Source organism: Sphaerodactylus townsendi, linkage group LG05 (genome assembly GCF_021028975.2).
Source record: "Sphaerodactylus townsendi isolate TG3544 linkage group LG05, MPM_Stown_v2.3, whole genome shotgun sequence".
NCBI lineage: Eukaryota > Metazoa > Chordata > Lepidosauria > Squamata > Sphaerodactylidae > Sphaerodactylus > Sphaerodactylus townsendi.
The window spans coordinates 104,150,052-104,162,874 of NC_059429.1; the positions used below are offsets into that span (position 1 = coordinate 104,150,052).

At 44.0% G+C, this 12,823-nt stretch overlaps 1 protein-coding gene across 2 annotated transcripts in view; it reads right to left on the reverse strand.

The window, feature by feature from the left end:
- Nucleotides 1-12,823, reverse strand: part of DLGAP4 (DLG associated protein 4) — a 388,862-nt gene that overhangs the window by 307,982 nt on the left and 68,057 nt on the right. For both annotated transcript variants that reach the window (XM_048498812.1, XM_048498811.1), the window contains exon 2: nucleotides 3,381-3,565. The gene's annotated coding sequence lies outside the window, so the exon portion shown is untranslated. The remainder of the gene's footprint in view (nucleotides 1-3,380; nucleotides 3,566-12,823) is intronic.

A 12,823-nucleotide genomic window follows, 5' to 3' on the forward strand; every position in this document is an offset into this window, starting at 1 on the left:
TATGTGCATCACTGCAGGTAAAGATCACTTTTAAAAAAGAAACAAAGAAAAAACCTGTTTCTGTGAACTAATATTTCCTGAAAATGCTGGTCTTTCTTGAACGAATACCTTGTTGCTACAAAATAACATTTCTAAGGCAATGAAGCTAATACAAAGTAATGCTTTCAACAAAAGGAAGCTATAGTTTTTTCCCCACCTGCCCAAATGGTAGTTTGGAAAAAATGTTATTGGATAAGTGCAGCTGGTGAAAAGTCTATGTGCTGCAAGGGACATCAATTGAAAATAGTTTCTCCAAAGAGCAATTCAGCATATCAGTATAACAAGTGGTCAAGGTGGAATTCTGATAACAAGGAGATTTTTTTTCCAGGGCGGAGTAAGGGTTATATGGTTTGATCCTTTAAACCCTCTTTTTCTTGATGTCTCCTTTTCAATAACTCTTAAGAGAGCATGTCTAAATTCTACTTGTCTGTCAGCATCTGATCTGAAAGGCTTACTTGTAGTCGTACCCACGAGGTCCCAGGGAAGAGACGACACACAGAGATTTCATCTGGTGGAGAGAGCCAGCAAGCAGGAAGCGCGGGATCCCGTGATCCTGGCAACTCTGCCGTGCGTTCGCCCCTCACACCTTTTATTAGGGTTTCAACGGGGGCGTGTAAAAGGGGTCGGGCAGGCAGGAGAACGGAAGGTCGGGAGATCGGGAGAGCGGGAGACCATCATGTGATGCATGATCTCATCGGGCTGCTACGTGCGGGAGGAAGCATCCGTGTCTGGGTCTAATCTTCACCTGAGGGCAGGAGCCCTTTTGTCCCTTTGTATGGGACACCTGGTGACCACGAGTCAGGCAGTTCATGACCCGTGACTCATGGGGGAGCGGGGGTTGGGGGAGCGTGTGCGCCCAGAAGGCCGTAGCCGGCACCGGCATGCCTGGCGCTCCTTCTACGGTTCTGCCGGGTTCGCGGGCTCACCCCTACATTACTGATTCATAAAAGTACAAGAGTCCTGTACGAACTTCACAGGCGCTGACATATTGCAATTTGGTATGGATATTTTATAGGTGATTCTGGAAATTTTGTTCTGTGTTGCAGGAATTGAGCTTAAGGAAATGAAATATACCACGTTGCCTATAACTTTGAAAATGGGGTGCTGCGTGGTTTCCGGGCTGTATGGTCATGTTCTAGCAGCATTCTCTTCTGACGTTTCGCCTGCATCTGTGGCTGGCATCTTCAGAGAGATCCTCTGAAGATGCCAGCCACAGATCTTTGAGTGGCGTCAACGGGAGAAGAATGCTGCTGGGAGACTACAGTTCCTCCATACAACCCGGAAACTCCACTACAACGCAGTGATTCTGGCTGTGAAAGCCTTCGACAAAACTTTGAAAATGTTTACTCCAGATGCACTAAGGATCTTGTCAGCCCAAGATGTGCTGAGGCTCTTGTTAGCCCACAAAACCCATATAACACTGATACCCACTCAGTGGCTTGGGAGCCACATGTGACTCTTCGACATGTCATTTGTGGCTCTTCAGATAACTGTAACCCACTGTGGCACCTGTCCCACATTCCAGGAAAGTGATCAAGGTAATTGTCTTGTAGGGTTTGTGGCTGGCAGGTGGGTTGAAACTGTTGCTATTGGAAGGACTGAAGAGTGGGCAAGCTGTGAGTTTCCCAGAGCTGAAGGCTTCATGCCAGGAATGGAAGTAAAGGGTCCATCCTCTCCATTAACCCCATCATCATCTGTGCAACTTCTGTGCTGTTATCCCAAGCAGCAAGGGAGTAGCTGAATGTAGAGAACAGAGAGTAAAGCCACTATCACCACAACCACAGCAGATGCTTGACAAAGGAGCAAGCTTCCTCTCTTCCAGGCACCTTGGGAATCTATCAGCTGAGGGGCTGTACTTCATGCTGAGGAGAGAATGGGAAGACACTGGGGTGTTGTGTGGTTTCCGGGCTGTATGGCCGTGTTCTAGCAGCATTCTCTCCTGACGTTGCACCTGCATCTGTGGCTGGCATCTTCAGAGGATCTGCCAGCCACAGATGCCAGCCACAGATGCAGGTGAAATGTTTTGAAGTGGCTTTCCATTGCCTGCCTCTGCATCATGTCTCTGGTATTCTTTGCAGGTCTCCCACCTAAATACTTGCCACAGTCAAGGCTGCGAGCGTGAGACTGGCTGAAGGTCACCCAGCACATTTCCATGGTGAAAGTGGAGATCTGAATCTGGGTTTCCCAGATCATTGTCTAACACCACACCGGCTTCTCAAAGAGTCAGAATCTAGGGTAATGTAGTCATTAGCTATTTTATAACAATTATGATAATGACCTCTGATAACTGTTTGTACCATGACTCTAAAGTTTCTCCAGCTCTGGTAGAGGACAGGACTGCAATGCTTCCTCCTCTGTAAGAGGACACAACCCTCACACTACCATTACACTAACCATGACTGCTTAAATTGCTGAATGTACTGGCTGCTGGGTCCATGCTCTGCCAGTCAGGTACAGCCATCACCACCATATCAAGAACTATTTTTTTTGCAAGTTGTAAAAAGTAACTCCCAAAATCAAGAGATGTGCAAACAGCTTAAAGCAGTGCATGGCAGTTACTACATAGAGCACCTGTGCATAGCAGTAATCATCTGGTTGCAGGCATAGAGATGGTACACATGGCAAATTAAAGCAGTAATCACAAGCCTGGTGCATGAATAGGCTCTTATCAGTTACTTATGTTGACAATTCCATAAACACTGCAGCCGTGCTTATAATTTAATATCCCACCCACAATACCATGCAAGAGAAGAACAATTCAATCCTAGGACTTGTGGGTTTTTTTTTCAATTATCTCCAGTGAGCAAACAGCAGAAAGATACAAATTTGAGAGCAAACCTCTCAGCTGAACCTGGAACCTGGTAAACAGTGTAAATACAAATCCTATGAAGCAGCTCTATGGTGTGTTACTGAATAAGGAAACCTATCCTCCACACAGAAATGTAAGAAATTGCAGTGTATTTCCATATAGGGGATAAAGTTTAAGCCATCACTCATTACAGACAAACATTTCAATTATAAGTGTATTACCAGGCAGGCATTTTTGTTTCTTCTCTTCAAAGAACCTTGTTGCATTCATATTATGCTAAGTGGGAACAAGTCAACCGTAGAATATGGAACAGACAAATATCTTGTTTGCATAATTATAACTACTTCCTAGAACCAGAGACAATCACAGCAATCATCCTAGCTTATCAAAGCAAGCCACAAAAATGCTAAAAACTATCAGTTCCACATGCCTCCTTTTCTCTGTGTTATTGCTAGCTTTGGGACACATAACAGAAGGGTGTTTCCTCATTAGCCGCACACTATTATTCAGAAGCCACTGGCAAGGGACTCACCATAAGAGTGATCATCCAGCAATTGGGTTTCTTCCCATGGATGAGCCTGCTTTTAAAGAGAACCCAGTAATTTCCGAACATCCATTTCTTTGTCACGTGGAGACTTGGTTATGAGAATGAGGTGGAAAGTAGGTTTTTTTCGCTCTGAGGTGGAAATCAAAGGCAAGCAGAACAGTGTATTCAGTCTACAAAGAGAAAGAAAAAACGGAATTAAAATTGCACATGAGCAGAAGTACTTCAAAGCCTCTGGATACACCCTCCTTTTCCCTGCAGGGGAAACAACAACGGGGGAGCGGCTCTTTTAACTTTTTCTTTAAAAAACACAGAGTCATGTATCTCTCACTGCCTCATCTAATATTGCCCTAACACTAAGCCTTAGTCATTCTGTCCCATCAACTCTTGGGAGAAAGTGCCATCAAGTTGCAGCTGACTTATGATGACCCCCATGTGGTTTTCAAGGCCAGAGATGAACAAAAGTGGTTTGCTAGTGCTGGATCTGTGCAGCAGCCCCGGACTTCCTTGGTGTCTGCCAGTCTTCCAGATCTGACAAAATCGAGCTAGACTTAGCTATCCAGGTCAAGGTCATCATTCTATCTTTTCTTTTATATTATTGTTACATGTAAAGCTCTCTGCTTAACAGCGTTGATACTCTTTGGTCCACCAGCTTCCTGCTAAGCATTACAGCTTTGATAGTTATTCAGCTAATATGCTGAATAACTGACAACTTGAGGAAGTTTACAGTGGAGCTTTGATAGGGTTCCATGTGGATCAACTCTGGGCAGGTCCTGAAATGAAAGCTAGAGACAAACCATTAATTCAAGGAGGTGGAGTGTGGCATGATGGAGGCAACACTATCCATGGTGTACACACTTGCTTCTTTTGTCTGAAGAGAAACCAGATTATATTTTTATGCCAATAAAGGCTTGTGTGGATGTATGCTTCTCTTGTCATGCTGTAGTCACTGGGCATGCAGGAGAGGAATGTTGAACTCTTCCCATGTTCAGGTATTAAACAACAGCATTGACCTAGCTTAGCTTTGATGACACTGTTCTGAGCCATTATCTGGTCCAGTCAACTTTACATTAAGCTCTGACCCCAAAAGAAAGTAGCTTCTTCTGAAAGAGGTCATGACACCTTGTTGCTGTGGCCAGACTATGACACATGAAACTGTCTTCATTTCAGAGTGTGGGTCTATCCAGGTCAATATTGTCTACTCCAATTGGTAGTGGGTCTCCAGGGTCTCAAGTCAGGGTCTTTCATAGCATCCACTACTGGATATTTACAACTGAAGACTCCAGGAGTTGAACTTGGGATCTTCTGAATGCACTGAGGGTGGTCTGCTGTGGAGCTAGGTAGGAAAAATGGTTTGAGTCATCACAATGATAGTGATAGTTGTTGGAGAAAGACACAGGCCCAAGGAAGTTCCATTTCTCAAGTCAAACAAGCACTATATGTACAGCTCTGGTGTACCCTGTCCTTTTGCAGATGAGTAGGAAAAAACTCTGTAATTTGGTACTAGATGCAGAAATCACCTTCCTACAAACCCCAATTCTCACATTTAAAAACAAACCAAGTTTTTAGACATTAAAATGTTCAGGCAATGCCTGGGAGAAACAGTCAGATTTCCAGTGGTCAAATGGCATAGCATCCATGATGCTATCCATGATGCTATGGTTATCCATATGCAGAATTTTGATTGGGTGTTTTTTGCAAGAGTTTTTTGCAAGAGTTTTTGCAAGAGTTTGCAAGAGTTTTTTTTGCAAGAGTTGCAACCTTAGCTTTATTCCTTTGCCGTGGTTTAAAATGCATTTGAGAGCCAACAGGTTAGCCTATGAGGAGCTTCTTTTGTCCATTACAGAACAGAAGCTGGGCTTGTGCTAAGTGTTGTTGCTGTTGCTGTTGCTGTTGTTGTTGTTGTTGTTGCTGCTGCTGCTGCTGTTTATACCCCACTTTCCCCGAGGTACACGGTCTAAGGCTAGTTGAAGACCACTTAAAGCTCCTCAGAGTTTCTGGGCACAAATGTCTAAAAATGATGAATTCGTTGGAAATTCAGAAATTAAGCCTAGTTACCTTTCTGCATGTGTGCAAACTGCCATCAAATCACAGCTGATTAATGGTGACGCCTTAGGGTTTTCAAGGCAAGAGACATTCAGAGGTGGCTTGTCATTGTCTGCCTTTGTGTGAACTGAGAGAGTTCTGAGAGAACTGTGATTGGACCAAGGTCACCCAGCAGGCTTCATTGGACAGAATAAGAAATTGAACCCAGTTCTCCAGATCAGAGTCTGCCACTCTTAGCCACTGCACCACGCTGGCTCCCTGAGTTACCCTCTGAGTTAACCATTAAATAAAGAAGAGAAAGAAAACAAGAAAAGTCTCCAGAGTGTGGATTTATTTGCTTTTAATCATCATGTAGTTGAATGTTCAGCTCCAGTCTCCCTATCACTCTCTGACAATGAATGGAATAAGGGCTGTACAGCTTATGTAAGTAATTTGTAAAGCAAGAGACAGCTGGATTAGAAAGGTGAAGCCCCAGAAGCAGATGAAAAGAGAATTGTTCTTGATGGATAGGAAAGCACAAAATGTATCTTTTTCTTCCTAGGGAAGGGAGAGAAGAGTGAGAAAGGAAGGGACGCTGTCCTACAGAGATAATTTAAGGACAGCTGAGATCAAATGCAAGGAAGATCAACTGAGGGAAAAGAAAGTAAAAGGAAGAGGCAGACATGGTTGGACAAAACAGCATATCAAGGACACACCTTGGAGCAAACCAAAGGCAGGAGGAGAAAAAGAGCCAATTAGCAACAGTTGACCTCACCCCATCCTTCCAAAAAGAAACACAAAAGGTTGATCCTGCCCAAATATATGTATTTGCACACACAAACCTTCAAGAAACTATACTGCAAGAAAGGTGTCATGTATTTTCTTACTAGCTTACTAGCTTTTCTTACTTTTTATTATATATGCAAAGTTTCCTCTCACACAGAGGTCTGTATTGATCCCAAAGCATGCACATTCCTTTCTGAACTGACCTAATAATTTTACTGGCAGAGGCTGGCCCAGTGGCTTTTTATTATATATGCAAAGTTTCCTCTCACACAGAGGTCTGTATTGATCCCAAAGCATGCACATTCCTTTCTGAACTGACCTAATAATTTTACTGGCAGAGGCTGACCCAGTGGCTATGCTGACTTATCACAAATAGAACACAATTAAACATTTTCTTGGTTGCTGAATTAAAGCTGTCCCTGTCTGATTTCCACTGGACTCTCGAGTCACACAGAAGTGAGGTAGATGCCTGCAAAAGACAGAGTCAGTTTCATCTTTGGAATATTTGCTCCATATCCTGTTGATTGGCACTGGTGCCAAAGGATTGGCATTTCCAGGTTAGGAAATTCCAGAAGATTTGGGTTAGAGCCTCAAGAGGGTAGGGTTTGGTGGGCGGGGGAGGGAGAGGAAGGACTTCAGAGGGTATTATTCTATAAGTTTCATCCTTCAAAGCAGTCATTTTCTCTAGGGTAACTGGTCTCTGTAGTCTGGAGATCAGTTGTAATTCTGGGAGATCTTGAAGCCCCACAGGGGTTGGCAGGGGTGGAGCGAGGGGGAATTGCCCGCGCCCTGCGGCCCTGCCACACTCACACCTGCCCCTCCACGCCCCAACTATGTCCCTGCACCGGCACATGTCCAGGGCATCACGCCCCCCGCCCCCGCCCCGTTGGCACTATGCTACTGGAGGTTGTCAACCCTATACCAGAATAAGACCTGCATATTTTACAGGCATTTTCTAAGTACAGCATTGATTGATTTACTCATCTAATTAATTACTTGTTTATTTATTTAAGAAGGCATTCATGTCCTCCCTTTCTCCTTGGCTCAAGGTGGCTTGCAAATACAATATATCACAACTGACTTATGGTGACCCCATAGGGTTTTCAAGGCAAGAAACTAACAGAGGTAGTCTGCCATTGCTTTCCTCTGCATAGTGGCCTTGGTATTCCTTGTTGGTCTCCCATCAAAGTACTAACCAGGGTTGGCCCTGCTTAGCTTCTGGGATCTGATGAGATCAATCTAACCTGGATCATCCAGGTCATGGCACAAATACAATGCATAATTTAAAAACATCCAAGGAGCGATAAAACTCCACCCACACCCACCCCGCCCCAACCTGCAACTTGCATTCCATTGAATGAAAAATAAAAATCGATGGCTTTGCCCCTTTTTGATATTCTGAATTTTTTTAACCTTTCCACTTATCATTGAAATGTCTCATTAAAATGAGTTTTATATGCCGAATTTTGCTTCTATTTTACAATGCTACTCTTCTTATAAAATCTGTTTTAATGCTGCTAACTATTTCTGCAAGTATTTTAATTACTTGACTTCATGCTGGCTTTCAGTGTACTTCTTTTCATTCAGTTTTAGGTAATTGTTTTATTGTTTATGTGTTTTAGGCCTCAATCCTAAAGCCATCCAACCGCTAAGCCCCTGTACAGGTGTAACACAAAGTGATTCCATCATAGCATACCTTGCTGATAACACCCAGTATAAAATTGGTGCCAATGTAGTTGCACCTGCCTAAGGGCTAGAAATGGGCAGCACAAGGGTCATGCTAGGGAGCTAGCAGAATATAGCTAGTATCTTAAGTTCCTGTAACCCTACCCTTTCGCCAGTGCCAGCATAACTTCTTATTTGTAAAAATGTGGGCATAGGTATAAACACAGCCATGGGAGGGAAATCAAATACATCCTGCTTGCCTCTTACCAACACTGCAAAGTCTCACCATACAGTTTTGGATGCCAACAAAGTCTTCAGTCAATGACAGCTCTCCTAAGCACTATCTACACCCCAGCCAGGACACCTATATCTCAAATTATAGCAGACATGGCATGGAGCTACCACTCTCTTGTCTTAAGTTGTGCATATTTAGAAGGGGGAGCTGGAGCTTGGATGGTAGAGAACCATAGAAGCATAGAGTTTGAAGAAACCATCCAGGCCACCCCGGGGTCTGCAACCTGCGGCTCTCCAGATGTTCATGAACTACAATTGGCCATGCTGACAGGGGCTGATGGGAATTGCAGTTCATTAACATCTGGAGAGCCGCAAGTTGCAGATCCCATTCCAGTCCAACTCCCTGCTTAATGCAGGATCAGCCTAGCACAACCCAAACAAGTGTTTGTCCAGCCACTCCTTAAAGACTGTCAGAGTGGCAGAGCTCGTCCCCTCCATAGGCAGCTGATTCCACTGATGAACTACTGTCACTGTAAAAAAATCTTCCTAATATCCAGCTGGTACTTTTCTGTCCATAATTTATACCCATTATTACTTGGCATACAGAAGGTTCTGGGTTTACAGCCCAGTATATCCAGCTGAAAGGATCAGATTGCCGGTGATGTGAAAGACCTCAGCTGACCCCTGACTGAAGGCAGCACTCCAATACAATTCTCCAATACATTGGGTTAGGAAGTGTATGTAAGTTCCTATGTCCCATCTCCTTTTGCCATCAAGTCACAGTTAGGCAACCTCATAGGGTTTTCAAGGCATGAAATTTTTAGAGGTGGTTTCCCATTGCTTGCCTCTGCATCTTGACCTAGTATTCATTGGAAGTCTCCCATTTAAATACTAGCCAGAGTCAGGACTAATGGTATGTGTCTGGCCCAAGGTCACCCAGCAACTTTCCATGAACGAGTGGAGGTTCGAACCTAGTTCCAACACCTTAACCACTACATTATGCTGGCTCTCATGTTCCCCTAACCTTACAACAAATCTGCACTTTGGGGCATTAACATTATTAATGCCCCTCTGCCGATCTGTGAGAGAGAGGCCCTTGATTTTTATGCAGGGATTCCTTTGCCAAATGAGATGTGGTGATCTCTGTGTGATATCTTTGTAGTAGTTATGCCTTTCCCATCTATAGAGATCCCAGAAGTAAAGTAGTTACAGGGTTCCTACAGTGCACATCACATCCCTCTAGTGCCATGGTGGCGAATCTATGGCACTCCAGATGTTCATGGACTATAATTGGCTATGCTGGCAGGGGCTGATGGGAATTGTAGTTCATAAACATCTGGAGTGCCATAGGTTCGCCACCACTGCTCTAGTGGAAGGTGCTATGTGGCCACCTTTACTTCCTGGTTTGGTTTTGTGCGTGGGTGGGAAGTTGACAGGCTCGTTGACATTAACGAGCCTGTCGGCATTGCCGTGCATTTGCTGACTGCTTCCATATTTGGCAGGGACTAGGGGCATTGTCATCATGCCACTTTGTGATTGGTGAGTGCAGGCAGTGTTGCCATGGTCTTCAGTGTAGTTGCTATGCTCCCAGCTCCTTGGCATTGGACTTTATTGTTTTTTCTTTCTGCTGAGAGAGCGCAGAATACTAAATAGCTGTGCTGGTGCTGCACTCAAAGAGTTTATGATGTGCTCACAAAGTTTATGGCATAGGTCTGAGCAGCCATTGTGAACCATCTTAAAGATAACTGAAAGTTGTATCAAATATATCTTATTAGCTATAAAAACACATAAGTATGGTTCTCCAGGTACCTATCTGCTGTGTACCTGCACTCTGCTTGTGGCATAGTCTGATCCTCATTGTGTTAGCTGATAGTTATGTGAATGATGCTGCAGTTAGGAAGACCAGACTAGATGACTTTCGGTCCTTTCTTAAATGGACTTTTCCTGAGTCATCACTGAACAGTTCCTGGAAGCCACAAGCAGAGAAGGTATGAAATATGAGCATGTACTTAAATACTTGGTGTTACACAAAAAGCAATCACACACCTTAAAATGTGTTAATTAGTTTTCTAGAAATACATGCAAAACACTTCAGAAATAAAATGTTAGCTCTGATTATCATATTGCCTGTGGACAGTGCCGGATTTACCTACAGGCTTGGCAGGCCGAAGCCTATGACCTCAAACTCTCAGGGTTTCCAGTCATGGTGTGTAATATTTTTGATGCTGTCATAGGCCTTTCTTACACATGCTGTCACAATGCACTGTAGTCTCTCAACAACCCTTCAGTAATTTTCCTTCAGTAATCATCCTTGACTTTACTCAATTTTATTTAAAATGCTCTTTCATCTTCCTCTAGTCATGAGGGTGAGGGATTGGGAGGGGCCTCATGAGCCTGGGGCCTCTCTTCATCTAAAACAGGCACTGCCTGTGGACCTTAGACTTGCATTTTATTCACTGCTGTTTCTGGTCCATTTGAATCCAGACCCAGTGAACATCAAAACATACCTGATCCTGAAGCATTTGACAAATTAAAACAGAAAGCTGTGTATTGCACTCAGATGTGCAGAGGTTCCGTCTGGTGAATAACCACAGGACATAGCTTGGAATTAAATTGGGCCGCAGCCCTTTATTGAGGCAGAAGCTGGGCAAGCAAGAGGAGCACATCCATTTTGTGGCTGATCAGCACCCCTGGCTGACCCCATTACCACACCCCAATCCATATTGGGGAGGACAGGAGGTACTGGACCACCTGGGCGTCCGCCCGCTGTGGCCCCCTTCCTGCTGGCGTGTCAGGCTTGAATTGCAGAGGTCTCCACAGCATGCGCCTTGAGCCCGCCCCACCCCAACCCTCTTATGGAGACCCCCAACCAGCACGCAAGCTCGGCCTCCCCCTATAGATGCACTTTTCTGCCCAAACCACCAAGGCTGTGACAAAGTGAGCAGCACAAAACCCTGCCCAAATAGGGAGGGTGGGTCAGTTTGCTCCAGGCGTTGAAGAAGGCCGGAGCAACTGCATGCTGCCTAATATATAGGGAGCGTGCTCCACCCCTAACACTTGTGCACATCACACGCTCAGGCCGGGTGTGGCTCAGCTGCACAGCTGGCCCAGGGCATCACTGCTCCGGAGCTCATCATGTGCCCTGCCCCCTGTCGCAATTACAGCCCAGTTGATTCTGGGGCCTGGGGAGGGGTTAACTACAGAGCGTAATTAGAAGCAGGGGAGGGGAATATCAGTACACTCTGTAGCAAGACAAGTTTTTAATCTGGTTAGTAGCTACATAAGAATCTCCACCCTATTGTATTAGTGGGGAAGATATGCAATAATGACTTGTTTAACTGTACATTTTTTTTTCTTAAAAAACTCTTATTACTAACACTAATGTGGCAACATTGTGAAATAACAGCATGCAACAGTAAAGGCCTTTGTGCCTTTCTTTCTTTTTCTTTATTGTATAATTCCCTTATTGAAGAAAGGGAGAACTTATGGACAGCTTCTGATTATGTAATATTATTTGTACTTTTCTTTTTGTTAATGTACCATTATGCATTTTAATTTTTGAAAACCAATAAATAAATTTAAAAAGATTCTGGGGCCATTATTTATTTCAAAAACTTTCATTGGAAATATAAACCAAGGAATTATATACCAGACAATAGGTTGCTTCCTTACGCAGTAGTGCATATTCCAAGAAAAGCAGTGAGTGCTTACTCTGCAGCCAGATGCTGATAATTGCTCCAGATTTTTCTTGATAGTGCCTTCCGTGGTGCTTACACAGCAAGCCAGAGCACCTGAATGTGCCCGTTGCTGGAGTGCACTGATTAATAGCCACCACTATGAGAAAGGTCAGGATCAGGGAAAGGGAATGGAGCAGTTGTAAAATAAGCACAGTGTAGATTGCTGCTTAAATAAAGGAAGCATGGTTACAATGTTTAAAGAAACAGCAGTAGGGCATAGCTTACTGCTAGCAATTTCTTGACTGGTTTCATGGGACCAGATTTTTTTAGATTTTCAAACACCATCTGGCTGGGACAAACAGGGAAGGCTGTGATACATAGTATCTCAGTACTACCTACCAGCTTCAATCTGCAATCTTACTTCCATGAAGATTGCATGGCACACAAAATGGCCATTCTTGATACAATAAATGGGGAACATTACAAAAGCAATTAAAAAAATATCCAAACAAAACAAACTCCCCTATACCCACTCAAAGAGCCTTCTGTGAATCTGTATTGGCAACTTTTGAAGGGGTTAGATACTTACGCTAAAGGGCACCTAAGCCATTCTGTTCTAATTGATCCATCAACAAATTTCAGTCCTATGCCTGCCTTTGCTGTTGAGGTGTGTGTGTAAACATAACCGAGACACCTGGCACAGCTTGCAGTGCATCAAAAGTAATGTCAGCACAGAGTTCTAAGGCATGTTGTTCCTGCTGTTGTGGAGAGAGGAAAGCCTGTGGTATGGCAGCTCATCTACTTTCCTGCCGGCAGCAGAAAATACAAGCAGAAGGTACCAAACCTAAATAACACAGCTGAAATTAGCTGGTGGAAACTTTCCTCTTATATAATTGCCAGATCACAGGCTCTGACCCCGAGGTTGTGATTTCAGGACTCATTCTTAGGGCCTCAGGTTGGAATCTTAATCACACGCTTGGCTGCTTTTCAGATTTCTATGCATGTCTGCTTGTGGCAACTGCTACATATGTAAATTAGAAATGG